Source organism: Micromys minutus (genome assembly GCF_963924665.1).
Source record: "Micromys minutus genome assembly, chromosome: 8".
NCBI classification, from domain to species: Eukaryota; Metazoa; Chordata; class Mammalia; order Rodentia; family Muridae; genus Micromys; species Micromys minutus.
The window spans coordinates 49,164,172-49,178,934 of NC_137977.1; the positions used below are offsets into that span (position 1 = coordinate 49,164,172).

Below are 14,763 nucleotides of genomic sequence, written 5' to 3' on the forward strand. Positions count from 1 at the left end.
GCCACAACTCAGGATGCCAAGGCTGGGGGATTGTTATAAGTTCAAAGCCAAACAGGGCCATACAGTGATCCCCCTGTCTCAATACCACAAACAATACAAAACTCAATAGAAATTTGAGATGTAACCTTGAGACAGTAAATGACTCATGATATATTTTTCAAACTGTTTATTATACCTTGAGATATTACTGGATAAGTAATTATATAAACATATTATTTATAAGAAAAATGATATCCATACTTGGTACTAGATCAAAAATGTTTTAATAGTAGAGCACAGAACTAGATAATTTGGAGACTTGCTCCTCTGTATTCCTGTTAATTTTTATATTAACTTTATTGGAGAGGTTTTTTTTTGCATATAGTCAGTGACAGGTTAAATGAAGACTGTAGCTGAAATGGTAGAATGACTCAGCAGGCAAAGGTAGCTGTCACCAAGCCTGATGGTCTAAGTTCAATCCTTGGCCACACACGGTAGAAGAAAAGAACCAACTTCTGCATGTTGTCCTCTGACCTCTTCACACACGCATACATGCACGCACACACACAAACCCAGACAGTAAATGAAATGCATTACATTTTAAATACACCATAATCATCATTGTAAAAATAAAGAGGGAAATGTAACCTGAAAGAGTGGCTAGCCTGACGTAAGTGGAACACGGGTCTTTGTGAACTGACTAGGAGCTGTGGGACTAAAGATGGACACTGGTGCCTTCTTACACTCAGTCTCTCATTCCAGAAAATCTTGCCTCTTTGGGATATATTATACAAGTGGCCTACAGTTGGTGATTATCTTAAGTACACTGACAATGCATGGCCATCACAACCACCTAGTTCCCGATATGCTAACTGCAGGTAGACACCCTTGTCTATTAAGTACTTGTTCCCCGTGCATGCTTTAGCAAACACTGCATCCTTTCTTAAATTTGCCAGTCCTAGATAGTGGAGCCTTTCATCCTGTGGTCCTTCATGACTGACTTCTTTCACTTAATCCCTCTTACAGAGTCCATCCATCTTGTAGCTTGCTTCTCTGTTACATTGTATTTTAGCCGAGTTCCATTCCACTTTTGGTAATGATGCCTTGTTCATGAGTGTTATGTGAGAACTTGCTTTCATTTCCAAAGCGGGCTTACTAGGACATAGGATAGTTCAGTGTTAAAGAGTTACAAAAACCGCTACACAGTTTTTCATGGTGGCCGAATTCTCATTCCCACCAGAGCTGTACACACAAGACTTCCACTGCTCCATCTCCTTTTTAAAGCATCTCATCCTAGTGAATATAAAATAGTAAAAAGTCCGTATCTGTCTCATCTGTGAAAATGGATGACATGCAGTGTTGCCGTGGTTGACTTTGTAGAAACCTAAAGTGAGCTGCTCTTTGATTCGTGGCTGATTTCCCTTATACCACAATCCCTAAGGTTACAGCATGTTGAGGGCCTGCCGTCTTTCTGCTAGAGTACAGTGCTGTGGCTTTGTCTCCAGATCAGCTCTGTTGTCCATTGCCCCAGGTTAGCTGGAAGGAGGAGGTGTTAGTGCCAACCCAGCAGCAGCTTTCCTCCCTTACCTCTGGGCACAGCTCCATGTGTTCTAATCTCACCTCTAAGTCTCCCTTGAGTCATGGATGGAAAATAAAGTATCTGTTTTAAAAGGTTGATGATAAGTGAGTTTATGTTCACAGAAAATTTAGAGGAGCAGTTAGCACATCCTAAGTGTTTTAATTTGTTTCTTGATTAGTATGGTAAAACACTTTCCAAAACCTTTGCTTCCTCCTTGATGTCTTGTGCCTAAGAGTCCACAGCACAGGCTGTTGCTACTGAAGCTCTCTTGGTTTGTCTTGAAAAGCATACAATATTTTAATTATCTTAAAATATGGTTTGTTTTCAAATCTGACCAAACACAGTTTCACTAAGTCAGTGTACAACCTTGAAGCCAAAACCATGGAGGAATTCTGTTTGCTTATGCTCTGGCCTTGGCTCATGCTCAGCAGCTTTTTCTATGACTGTCTGCCTAGGTATAAAATTGCCCACAGTACACTGGGTCCTTCTGTACCACTTAGCAATTAAGATGATGTCCCATAGGCATGCTCACAGGACAGCCTAATAGAGACAATTCTGTAGTTGAGATATCCTCTCTGCAGGTGCCTCAGGTTGTGACAAGCTGAGGATAAAACGTAACCAGGACAGGAAGAGACTGATGATGTCACTGTGGCAGCTGCTGTGTAAGTGGAGGTTCTGTTGTGTTGGCTCCACTATTCAGCAGATTACAAACTTTATATATCATTGGCCAGAATGGTTTCTGATAAAGGAGGCAGCAGATAGTTCTCAGATGACTGTTGGAATTGAGGGAATGTTAGCCCAGAAATTCACACCAGTAGTCTAAGGCTGCCGTGTTTGTGCAGATCTCCAGAACACATTTTCTACCTTTAGCTTCCTGCTGGCTGTTATGTGGCCAAAAACAGACCACAGCACAGGCTGCTGCTTGAGAAGCGTGCAGTATTTTAATTTTCTAAAAATAAGGTTTGCTTTCAAATCCGACCAAACACAATTTTACAAGTTTTTATGCATTTTTGTTACCTGAAATGTTTTCATTTTAGTTTTACCACTTTCAATTTTGTGTTTTTAAAAATAAGTTTATATCAGATTTATACCAGCAAAGTAAACATATATGTATGTATATGTATGCTTTATCTACGGATGGTATGTCAAGAGACATAAATTTTATAGTTTTCAGTAGGTAATTTAAATCTTGGTATTACATCCTTTCTGTCACAAAGATTAGTATGACTTTTTCTGTACAGCTCTGAATAAATGAAAGTATCAGCATGTAGCCTTGAGGAGTCCAATGTACTTTTCATCATGATAAATTGCATAATAAGCAAGAAAATGTTTGCTTATTAATCTCTAACAAGATTAAGATTGAACATGGCCTGTTACATCAGCGGCCCACTTGGTACAGGCTGGAGTACCGAGATGGGGAAGCAGAAGCAGAGCAGAGCAGCAGGTACACAGCAGCTTAAAGGGATCTTACCCACGCCTCCCCCCATGCCCGGCTGTGGCGGATTTACTGTATACACAATAACCGGGCTCCAGGGCCGCACTGCTTTGCTTCTGTCTGTGATGCTAAGCTTGCCGTGTGAAAATGCTTTTACAGTGGACAGGAGCAACCAAAGCAAATATTTCCTTCTTCAAATTTTGTAAGATTATGAAGAAAGGCTTAGGGGCATCACAGAGTTGTGCTCCCTCCCTCTCTTTCAAGTACTGATTCTGAGTTTTTCTATAACACTATAGGTGCTTTGAGGTCAGTGGAGTGTTTTCCCAGAATTCACAGCACCTTACTCTAGAATTCTGACTCACTGCTTCTGTCTGGCCTGGCAGCAGCACTTGTTTTCCGGGGTTTTTGGATATTTTGCCGAGGGGCTGTCTTTTCCTAACACTGGCCCTTTCACATATCAATGAGTCCTAGTTTCCAGCAAAATCATGTGGAGATCCTGTCTCCTGATGGCCAGGACTCTGAGGAGGTGGGCGTGGTAAAGGGGTGGACAGATCTGACCAGATGAATTAGCAGGATGAGTAGAAGGTGTGCCTGGATTTTCACATCAGCATATTGTGTGGAGAAGATAATGGTGCCCAACAGAACAGCCACAGACCAGGCACTGGCATGTCTTTAAACAGAGCCTCAGTGAAAGTCGGCCTCACTTTGACCCATCAGCAGGATGCAAATTGGGACTCACCCATCAAAACCACAGCTGCTTCTTTCCCCGGGGTCTTTGGGAAGTAGAATGACGGTTAGGCACAGATTGTTCTAAGCTTTTACTTTAGAAACAGGTTGTAACAGGAAGCTCCTTGCTGTACCACCTCCTGTGTAGTATACACTAGGGTATGATGGATCTGTAGGTTCAAAGAACAGTCTTTGGTATTGATACTTGGGAAACTGGGATTCGCCTCTTAGAGCTCTTAGTGTAATTAATAAATAATTTAGGAATAGACTCAAATGGAAACTCACGGACAATTTTATTAGAGTTTATTAGAATTCCAATGGCAGGTAAGCTGTAAATCTCTGCAGCTTCCTGGAGGAAAATTGGGGGTGTGGTGTGGTAGGTGTCACGCTGTTTAAGCTGTCATGTAGGTCAGACACATGACAGACAAGCAACCACATTGTTGGGAGGGAGCTTTAGGGAAATAGTAAGCAGGCCTAAAATGTTTGGGACTCCCAATGTGTTAAAGAATGCATGCTTGTAAAAGCCATAGAAGGGAGGCAAGGGAAATGCCGTATTCTGAGTAATTCAGGAGAGTGGGCAGATCTACAAAGCTGTGTGTTTGTTTACTCTACCAATATGCAGTGCTACTCCAGAGAGTCTGCTGTGTTTTCCCTTAGGTATACAGAAGCCCTAGGCAGTAAACACAATTTTCCCCATTTTACAAGTGCATGCAAGATACAGTGTATGCCTCTGTGAGAGACACCATCCTTGTTTTCTAGATGGTAAGAAATTACTGAGTTTCAGTTAAGATCTAGCTGACTCCAAAAGCTAAAGCTATAATGTAATTCAAAATCTTAATATCTGCAAAATTAAAGACATCTTAAGTAAGATTATAAAAATGGTAAGGGCAGGATTTTAAATGTTCTTTTGGATTTTATATTTAATGAAATTTTCATTAAGGATTTTGTACCTTATAGAAATTTAAATTTTTGTTTAAATATCACCTAATTAATTTTTTCAAAAATAAAACATGTGACCTTTTTTTGACCAACCTTAAACAGGAGCCATGTTAACCTTCTCTGTGTGGTTTCAATTTTAGTATGTTACCAAAGCCAATACTCATTAGTGTGTTGGTAGACAGTGACGGTGCCAGTGAGGTTTTAATAAAGCCATACTTGATATATGACAGTCTCCATCAGCTGCATCTGGCCCAGTGCACTCAGTGTGCTCTCTAATTTCTATATATTTAAAGTAAAGAGAGATAGAAGATGAACTCCAAGGACCGCACCCTCCTCTCAGAACTCTCAGCCCCACTGCGCAGCCCCTGTACTTCAGGCTTATTCGCGTTGTTTGGGAAGTGAGCCACAAGTAGCATCTTTTATGAGGATATGTTTTAATGTACAAGAATGTTATATTTCTTTGATGTGAATTGTATAATACCTTACTGAGGCTGTGCTTTTTCTGAAATAATTGATGAGCCACGTAGTTAATTATAATAAAACTTATATACATGTTTTTTGTTTTGTTTTGCTCTGCTTTGTGTTGAGAATTCCTTCTTTTAAAGAGCCCTGTGGGTCTGTCTGTACGCACTGATAAAATACTACTTTATACACAAGCAGAAAACTCCTGTGCTCCTTCCTGGAAGACTAGACTACTGCCTGGCTTTGTGTGACCTGTGATTTGGATTCTATTTGCCTAGGTCACGGTGTGGAGCCTTTATTGTGAAAGAACAGTGGAGCGCAGCCCAGCTGCTGAGGGGGCCACGCTCATCATGTGCTGGACAGCTGAGGACATGAACGGATTACAGAAAGCCTATTGCTCTTAGGGTATTGTCACAGCTTACCAAACACAGACAGAGAGGGGACACAGAGCTTCTGGAAGCCATGAACCTTTGGTATACGGAGAAGCACCAAACATTGGAAAGGTTCCTTTTGAACTGTATATATAGAGGAACTGAGTAGTTTAAATCAAGCTCAACCATTTCTGTTAAGTTTGAAGGATAGAGAGAAACACACTAACAATGAGAGCATGCTTTAGAATTATTTTTTTCCCTTTTTCTTATTGGATATATTTTATTTACATTTCAGATGTTATCTCCTTTCCCATTTTCCCCTCCATAAACCCCATATCACATTCCACCTCCCCCTACATCCTCCCGCTTCCCGGCCCTGACACTCCCTACACTGGGGCATCAAGTCTTGGCAGGACCAAGGGCTTCTCTTCCCATTGATACCCAACTGGGCCATCCTCTGCTACATATCCAGCTGGAGCCATGGGTCCATCCATGTGCACTCTTTGGATAGTGGTTTAGTCCCTGGGAGCTCTGGGTTGGTGTTGTTGTTCTTATGGGGTTGCAAACCCCTTCAGCTCCTTCAATCCTTTCTCTAACTCCTCCATTGAAGACCCCATTCTCAATTCAAAGGGCAGAGCTGGAGAAGTGACTCAACCCCTTGGAGGAACCCAGAAGTTTGAAAGTGGATTCCCAGATACTGGATGGCTAGAGATTGATTTTGCTTTGATTGTAACTGTGCCCTGATATTTTTCCCTCTTGAAGGAAGAAGTGGAGCCCACAGTTTAGAGACTTCAAATTGTAAGAAGACTTTGACTTTTAAAAGAGACTGAACATTTTAAAGCTATTGCAATTTTAAAATATAAGAATTGGTAAAGACTGTGGGACTCTTAAGGTTATCTAGATCTTGGGGTGAACAAGAAAGTAAGGGTTGAAGCTTAATATTGATTTATTTGTGTGTCAAGTTGACAAGGGGTCAATTGTACTGGCTGGTTTTGTGTCAACTTGACACAAACTGGAGTTATCACAGAGAAAGGAGCCTCAGTTAAGGAAATACCTCCATGAGATCCAGCTGTAAGGCATTTTCTCAACTAGTGATCAAGGGGGGAGGGCCCAGCCCATTGTGGGTGGTGCCATCCCTGGGCTGGTAGACCTGGGTTCTTTCTATAAGAAAGCAAGTTTAGCAAGCCATGGGAAGCAAGCCAGTAAGTGACATCCCTCCATGGCCTCAGCATCAGCTCCTGCTTCCTGACCTGCTTGGGTTCCAGTCCTGACTTCCTCTGGTGATGAACAGCGATATGGAAGTGTGAGCTGAATAAACCCTTTCCTCCCCAATTTGCTTCTTGGTCATGATGTTTGTGCAGGAATAGAAACCCTGACTAAGACAATGGCTGTGAGCATCTGCCTCTGTATTTGTCATGATCTAGCAGAGCCTCTCAGGAGACAGCTATATCAGGCTTCTCTCAGCATGGACTTCTTGGCATCAGCAATATTGTCTGGGTTTGGTGGCTGTATATGGGCTGGATCCCAGGGTGGGGCAGTCCCTGGATGGCTTTTTCTTCAGTCTCTGCTTCAGACTTTGTCTCCATATTTCCTTTTGTGAATATTTTTGTTCCCCCTTCCAAGAAGGACTGAAGCATCTGCACTTTGGTCTTCCTTCTTCTTGAGCTTCATGTGGTCTGTAAATTGTGTCTTGGGTATTCTGAACTTTTGGGCTAATATACACCCATCAGTGAGAGCATACCATGTAGGGGTTTATTTTGGTTTTTTTTTTTTTTTTTGTTGTTGTTGTTGTTGTTGTTGTTTTGTGATTGTGTTACCTCACTCAGGATGATATTTTCTAGTTTCATCCATCTGCCTAATAATTTCATGACATCATTGTTTTTTTAATAGCTGAACAGTACCCCATTGTGTAAATGTACCACATTTTCTGTATTCATTCCTCTGTTGAAGGACATCTGAGTTCTTTCAGCCTTCTGGCTATTATAAATAAGGCTGCTATGAACATGGTGGAGCATGTGTCCTTGTAGTACGTTAGGGCATCTTTTGGGTGTATGACCAGAAGAGGTATCACTGGGTCCTCAGGTAGTAATATGTCCAGTTTTCTGAGAAACCACCAGACTATTTCTAGAGTGGTTGTACCAGCTTGCAATCCCACCAATGTTGGAGGAGTATTCCTCTTTCTCCACATCCTTGCCAGCTTCTGCTGTCACCTGAGTTTTTGATCTGTACCAATACCATAAAGTTTTTATGACTGTTGCTTTGTAATACAGCTTGAGGTCAGGGATAGTGATTTCCCCAGAAGTTCTTTTATTGTTGAGAATAGTTTTCGCTATCCTGGGTGTTTTGTTATTCCAAATGAATTTGCAAATTGCTCTTTCTAACTCTATGAAGAATGGAGTTGGAATTTTGATTGGGATTGCATTGAATCTGTAAATTGCTTTTGGCCATTTTTACTATATCAATCCTGTCAATCCATGAGCATGGGAAATCTTTCCATCTTCTGAGAACTTCTTCTATTTTTTCTTCAGAGACTTGAAGTTCTTGTCGTACAGATCTTTCACTTGCTGGGTTAGGGTCACACCAAGGTATTTTATATTTTTTGTGACTATTGTGGAGGGTCTCAGTTCCCTAATTTCTTTATCAACCTGTTTATCCTTTAAGTAGAGGAAGAAGCCTACTGGTTTGTTTAAGTTAATTTTATATCCAATCACTTTGCTGAAGTTGTTAATCAGGTTTAGGAGTTCTCTGGTGGAATTTTGGGGGGTCACTTAAGTATACTATCATATCATCTGCAAATAGTGATATTTTGACTTCTTCCTTTCCAAATTGTATCCCTTTGACCTTTTTTTTTTTTTTTTTTTTTTTTTTTTCTGTCTATTTGCTCTGGACTTCCAGTACTATATTGATTAGGTAGGGAGATTAGGCATCCTTGTCTAGTCCCTTATTTTAGTGTGATTGCTTCAAGTTTCTCTCCATTTACTTTGATGCTGGCTACTGGTTTGCTGTGAGGTTTTTTTTTTTTTTTGGTTGTTTTTTTGTTTTTTGTTTTGTTTTGTTTTGTTTTGTTTTTACTGTGTTTAGGTATGAACTTTGAATTCCTGATCTTTCCAAGACTTTTAACGTGAAAGGGTGTTGAATTTTGTCAAATGCTTTCTGAGAATCTTATAAGATGATCATGTAGGTTTTTTCTTTGAATTTGTTCATATAGTGGATTACATTGATGGATTTTCATATATTGAACTATCCCTGCATTCCTGGGATAAAGCCTACTTGATCCTGATGGATGATCGTTTTGATGTTTTCTTGGATTCGGTTTTCTGAGAATTCTATATTGTTCTGTTCTGAAAAATTCAGTTATAAGGGTTTATAACCTGAGGAAGGCCTTTACAGGGTTAGCATAGTTTTTTATTTTTTGTAAATATATAATGCAGCTAACATGTTTGGAAGAGTAGGAAAAGTTTCCATCTTTGAGCTTTGGATATGAATTCTCCCTTAAGTTATAAAAATGAAGCTCTAGGCTCTGGTGAGATTGGCTCAGTATGTACTTGCTGATCAGTGAAGCCAGGTACACCCCAGAACCTAAGCTAAAGCAGAAGGGAAGAAGCAAGTCCAGACTTGTCCTGTGACCACCATGACCTGTCATAGCATGCACACACATACGCATGCGTGCACATGCAATAAGAAGAAGAAGAAGAATATTTTTAAACATGAAGCTTCAGCTTAACACAGAGGAGCTGCATATTTTTTTATTTAGATGTAACAAATATGAGCATACTAGTGTTCCTAGAAAAGTGTAGGATAGAAGTTCTGGGTGTTACATAATTAAGTATGTACTTAAATGAATGTTAGCATTTTTTGTTTTGATGGAGACTGTTTTCAAAGCCTTGTTACTGATGACTAAGAATTGTAGGCTATTTGCAAAAATATTAATGTTTTCCCCTGGAGTGTATCCATACAGTATTTCTTAATTTGACAGAGTCTTACATCTAGAAATTTTAGATGGTAATGTTTTACTAAAATGCTTTTTTCTATAAATTTTAAAATGATTTTCCTAAAATGGAGTAATTTTGGAATTGGATTAATAATCAGTCCTGAGAAGAGTGAGCTCAGCCCAAGAGTTTCTTCTATTCATGTTATTTATCTACAACATTGTTCTGCCCTGGTGTTTATGATTGGAAAGATGGAGGGGAGTTGAGAAATGCTAAGTAAGATAGTCTGAGGTCTCCAATTTCCTTAGAATAAAGACTAAAACCAAAGGCCTATTCTATAGGTCTGTAAAACAAAGGGTTGATACAACAGCCCTTGGGCAGGGTCAAGAGAACAGAGTTTCTACACAGGTTCCAGAATCTCACATTAAGATTTGTTGCACATAAGTAAGAGAAGCCTAAACATGGCCAAGCACATATCTGTGGGATTAGGTGGTGAGTCAGGCGGACATAAGCCAAGGATGCTATAGCTGTGTCATTTTGTAGATCTATTTTTAGCTTTCTGAGAATTCTCTGTACTGATTTCCTGAGGCTATACCACGTTGCACCCACACAATCATAGAATAAGGTGCCTTTACCACATCTTCACCAACATTTGTTGTCAGTTGAAGTTTTTCATCTTGGACTTCTTACAAGGGTAAGATGAAATCTCTAAGTAGTTTTAATTTTTCATTTAGAACTGGTTGTTAAAGATATTGAACATCATAAAGATATTTCTTAGCCATTTTCATTCTTTCTTTTAACAATTCTCTGTTCAGATCTATGGCTCATTTTTAAATTGGTATTTGTCTTCTTGATTCTGTGTGCCTTGAGTTCTTTATTGACTTTGGAGGATAATCCCAGATCTGAATCTTTAGATTTGGTTTACAATCTGAAGTAACCACAGAGGTTATAAAAGTGGAAAAGGACCATAGTGAGAAACAGGGAAGGAAGGAGCTCTGGAAAGGGTAAACAGTAGAAGGACTGACTATGCACATGGGGTCTCTATAGGCACAGCTCCACCTTTGCATGTTCAATGAATTTCATAGGCGTTCACTTCTTCAGTGAGGCTTAACTGTAAGTTTTTGGAGATAAACTTGTCTTGGCAACTGCTTGCATTGTTTGGGGAGTTCCCACAGGACCTCTTTGGCCAATAAATCAATTAGATGTAATGCAATTCTGGGACTGGAAGCATCATTTGGTGATGAGATGTCCAGTTGGGGCTCTTTCTCCCCCATTATTTGGCAATTTCATTTAGATTTAGGGGTGTGTGTGTGTGTGTGTGTGTGTGTGTGTGTGTGTGTGTGTGTGTGTAAGCTTCTACTCTATTAGATTTTCATTCTAACCCTCAAACAGTTCTTAATTTTAGCATCCCCATGTTTCTTCCCTTGTCTCTTTGCTTTCCCTGTCCACTTGATTCTCCCATTCTAGCACCCCTTCATCTCTCCATAACTGCCTGTTCTATATCCCTTTTCAAAGGCGATATTAGCTGTATGCTCCATCCTACTCTCTCTACCCTATACCTGACTTATGTGGTTGTACAGATTGTAGCTTGGTATTATTAATTTAACAGTTACTTTCTACAAATAAGCAAACACATACTTAGTCCACTGCCAAACACAAACACTGCCACTTTGTCCAAATGGCAGTGTCCTTTGCTGTACAGATTCTTTTCAGTTTTATGAGGTTTTATTTATTAATTATTAATCTTATTGTCCGTGTTAACAGTGTTCTGTTCAGAATGTCTATTCCTGTGCCAATGAGTTCAAGGCTTTTTCCTACTTTGTCTTTTATCAGGTCCAGTATGTCTGGTTTTTGGTTTTTTTTTTTTTTTTTTCTTTTTCTTTCACTAAAGTCTTTATTTTGATTATCATTTGTTTTACTATCTGTAAAAACTGTGCAAACACCATGGACATGAGGTGTACATCTTATCTGACTTGCAGCATTCTTTTTTGGAAGTAATAATTCACTCTTCTTCACTTAAGGGAGTAGCTGAGCTGGTTAAGTCTTGGAGATGTCACTGGGTGGGATTATTTCTATATATCTTATTTCGATAGGAATCTCAGGTCAACTGAAGGACATGGCTCACTCCACATGAAAACTTCCTGTAGGTTCTCCATTGCAACACTGGCTCCCACTTATTAACATGACTGAGTTTGTGCACTGATGGACCCTTGTAGTTCTGCATTATACTTTCTCTGGATTTTCAAATTTTTATTTATTTATCTTTTTACTTGCTCCCCGGATATTCTCTAATTCTGGTACTTCAAGTCTCTACAAAGCTAGGCACTTCTTTCCTATTGAGGCCAGACAAGGCAGCCCAGCTAGAAGAACACATTCCACATACAGGCAACAGCTTTTGGGACAGCCCTGCTGCAGTTGTTTAGGACCTACAGGAAGACCAAGCTGTACATCTATCTGCTACATGTGTATGTTCTTTTGTTGATGGTTCAGTCTCTGAGAGCCTCAAAGATCCAGGTTAGTTGATTCTGTTTATCTTCCTGTGGGGTTCTTATTCCCCTTAGGGACTTCAATTCTTCCTTCTATTCTTGTATAGAGTACCCAAGTTCTATCCATTGTTTGGCTCTGGGTGTCTGCATCTGTCTGAGTCAGTTGGTGGGTGATGCCTCTCAGAGGACAGCCGTGCTATACTCCTGTTTGCAAGCATACAGCGTACCATTAAGAGTGTCAGGGGTTAGTGCTTGTCCATGGTGTGGGGCTCAAGTTGTGCTGGCTATTGGTTGGCTGTTCCCTCAGTCTGCTCCATCCCCAATCCCTACATTTTTTGTAGACAGGATAAGTTTTCAGCTGAAGAATTTGTGGGTGGGTTGGTGTCCCTATTGCTCCACTGGGCTTTCTGCCTGGCCACAGGAGACAACCTCCCCAGGTTCCATATCCCCAATTCCCAATTCCTCCCCAGGTTCCAAGAATGCCCCCCATTGATTCTTGGGTGCCTCCCCTGCCACAGTTCTAGGTCTCTTCCAGGAGATGCCCCTCTCCCTTCCCTACCTGTCCCCTGTCATTGCAGATTTCCATTCATTCTCATAGCCATCTGACCATCCCCACATCCAACCTGGAAATCTTCATCCTGATACCCTCTCCCACTTAGTTCCCTCACTCCATTCACCTTTGACAACCATTCCATTCCCCCTGCGAGTATGGCTCGAGCATTCTTGCTCGTAGCCTCTGTCTGGTTTTATGTTTCATGTGGCGTTGAGGTGTACAGAGTGATTAGTATGCATATACTCGCATTCTTCTGCATGCAGTCATACAGTTTGACCAACACTGCTTGCATAAGATTCTAACACACAACTCTGAGTTTCATGCAGCTTAAACTCTTATTCATTATTGCTGAAGTTTTGCACTTAACTTTTTTAGGAAACCTACCTGGATAGCAAATATCAAGGGACCATGGTACACCAGTACCTTGGCTCCTCATTTATTGTTCTTTGAGCTGGTTTTTCATTTGTAAAAATGAAATTCTTTGTTTCCAGTGGGAATGCTGGGGGCAAGTGCAAGAAGACATGACAGATTGAAAACAAGCCCACCTTCCACCCCAGAACCTAGGCTGTGTCTAGTTTTTCTCCTTCTGTATTGAGCTTTGCCAGCATGGGATGGATTCTCCAGGAAATTGATTTACCTTTTCTGTACAGACTGATTTTACAAAAGTTGATTTAGGTTTATTCAGACTTAGTTAATCTACACCCTCACCCCGCCCCCTACTTTCTATATTCTTGTCCCCTAGCCATGAAAAATAAAATACAAGGTATCTAAACTGTTTAACTAGTTTTGGGGCTTTTAAAGAACGTGACCTAAAATATAGATATGTAACATAAATTTACCAGTAATTATTAAGCCATCCACTCCAAAGCACCACCACTGCTTAGGTGGTGAGCATTGCCCTGCTGTATTTGAAATGGTAAAGTCTAACACAGGCGAGAGACTGGCTAGCTTCATGTCCTATTTGCCATTCTTCCCAGCTTGTGCTAGACCAGCCCAGGAGCCCACACTTCTGTTTATATTTGGTTCAGGACATAGGTTTATTTTCAAAGCTCACTTTTTAATTTATTTTATTTTTAAATATCAAAGAAAGCCTCTGTGTACTCTTCTCGTCCAAGTCCATACTTTGTAGCTACCCTCAGTTTGGAAAAAGCCTGGAGAAAGCTATATGCTGTCAAACTTTTAAGCCATAGTTCTCAACCTTTTTAATGCTCCCACCCTTTAGTACAGTTTCTCATGAATGGTGACCCCAACCATAAAGTTATTCCATTGCTACTTCATACCTTTAATTTTGCTATATATAAAATTTTGCTATGCATATAAATATCTGATATGGAGGATATCTGATATGGGACCACTGTGAAAGGGTTCAACCCCCCCACAGGGATCGCAGCCTAGTTGAGAACCACTGATTTTAAGTAATACAGTGCTCACCAAGTATTAAAGCAAACTGTCTGCTACAGTTTACCTCCGTGAGGTTAAGAGTAACCATGTAACGCATCTTCATTTTCAACTAAAAATTAAGATAATCATTCTTGGGTTAATTATAAAGAGACAAACTTTTTGAGAATGTTACATGATCCAGTTTATACATACAGATCATAGATTTGTTTAAAATACATTTTAATGGATCTTTATATACCATTTAAATTAAAATTATTTATTAGAAAATAATGATAAATATAATAGGATACTTTATTTGCATAATTAATATGTGGCTCCTTGGCTACATTTTAATCAAAACTCTTATTTGTCTGTATGTATAAATATGTTTGTATGTATGCATGTGTGCACGTGTGTTTGAATATGTATATATTTATGTGCATATGTATGTGTGCATATGTATATGTGTGTATGTGTGCATGTGTGTGCATGTGTGTGCATGTGTTTATGTGTATATGTATGTATATATATTTATGTTTACATATATAGATAGGCATATGTATATGTGTGTATATGTGTGTGTATAAACACATACACAAAGTGATCTTAGTGATAAGACTATTGCTTTCATATGTCAGAGATGGGAATGCATTGTCTACACTGTTGTATCAAGACCCCACGATCTTACAGGCTAGAAAAGTTCACTGCATTATGTACATCACTTTATGAATACTGTCTACAGATCTTCTTTCTAGTAAGAAAATTAGCACCAGCTCATTTTTGTTACAGTGTTGAATGTCAGAGGTGCATGTACTTAGTGGGTTTTCTGAAAGTACTGTTGTATGTTAGACCAGTGGTGCTGAGCTTTTAGACTGAAAGCAGTCACCAAGTAACAGTGATTTTGTCATTCTTCATTCTTTTTAC

General features: G+C 39.8%; 1 protein-coding gene across 2 annotated transcripts in view; it reads left to right on the forward strand.

The window, feature by feature from the left end:
- WDR7 (WD repeat domain 7) overlaps positions 1-14,763 on the forward strand; it is a 265,985-nt gene that overhangs the window by 190,866 nt on the left and 60,356 nt on the right. The window lies entirely within an intron of this gene.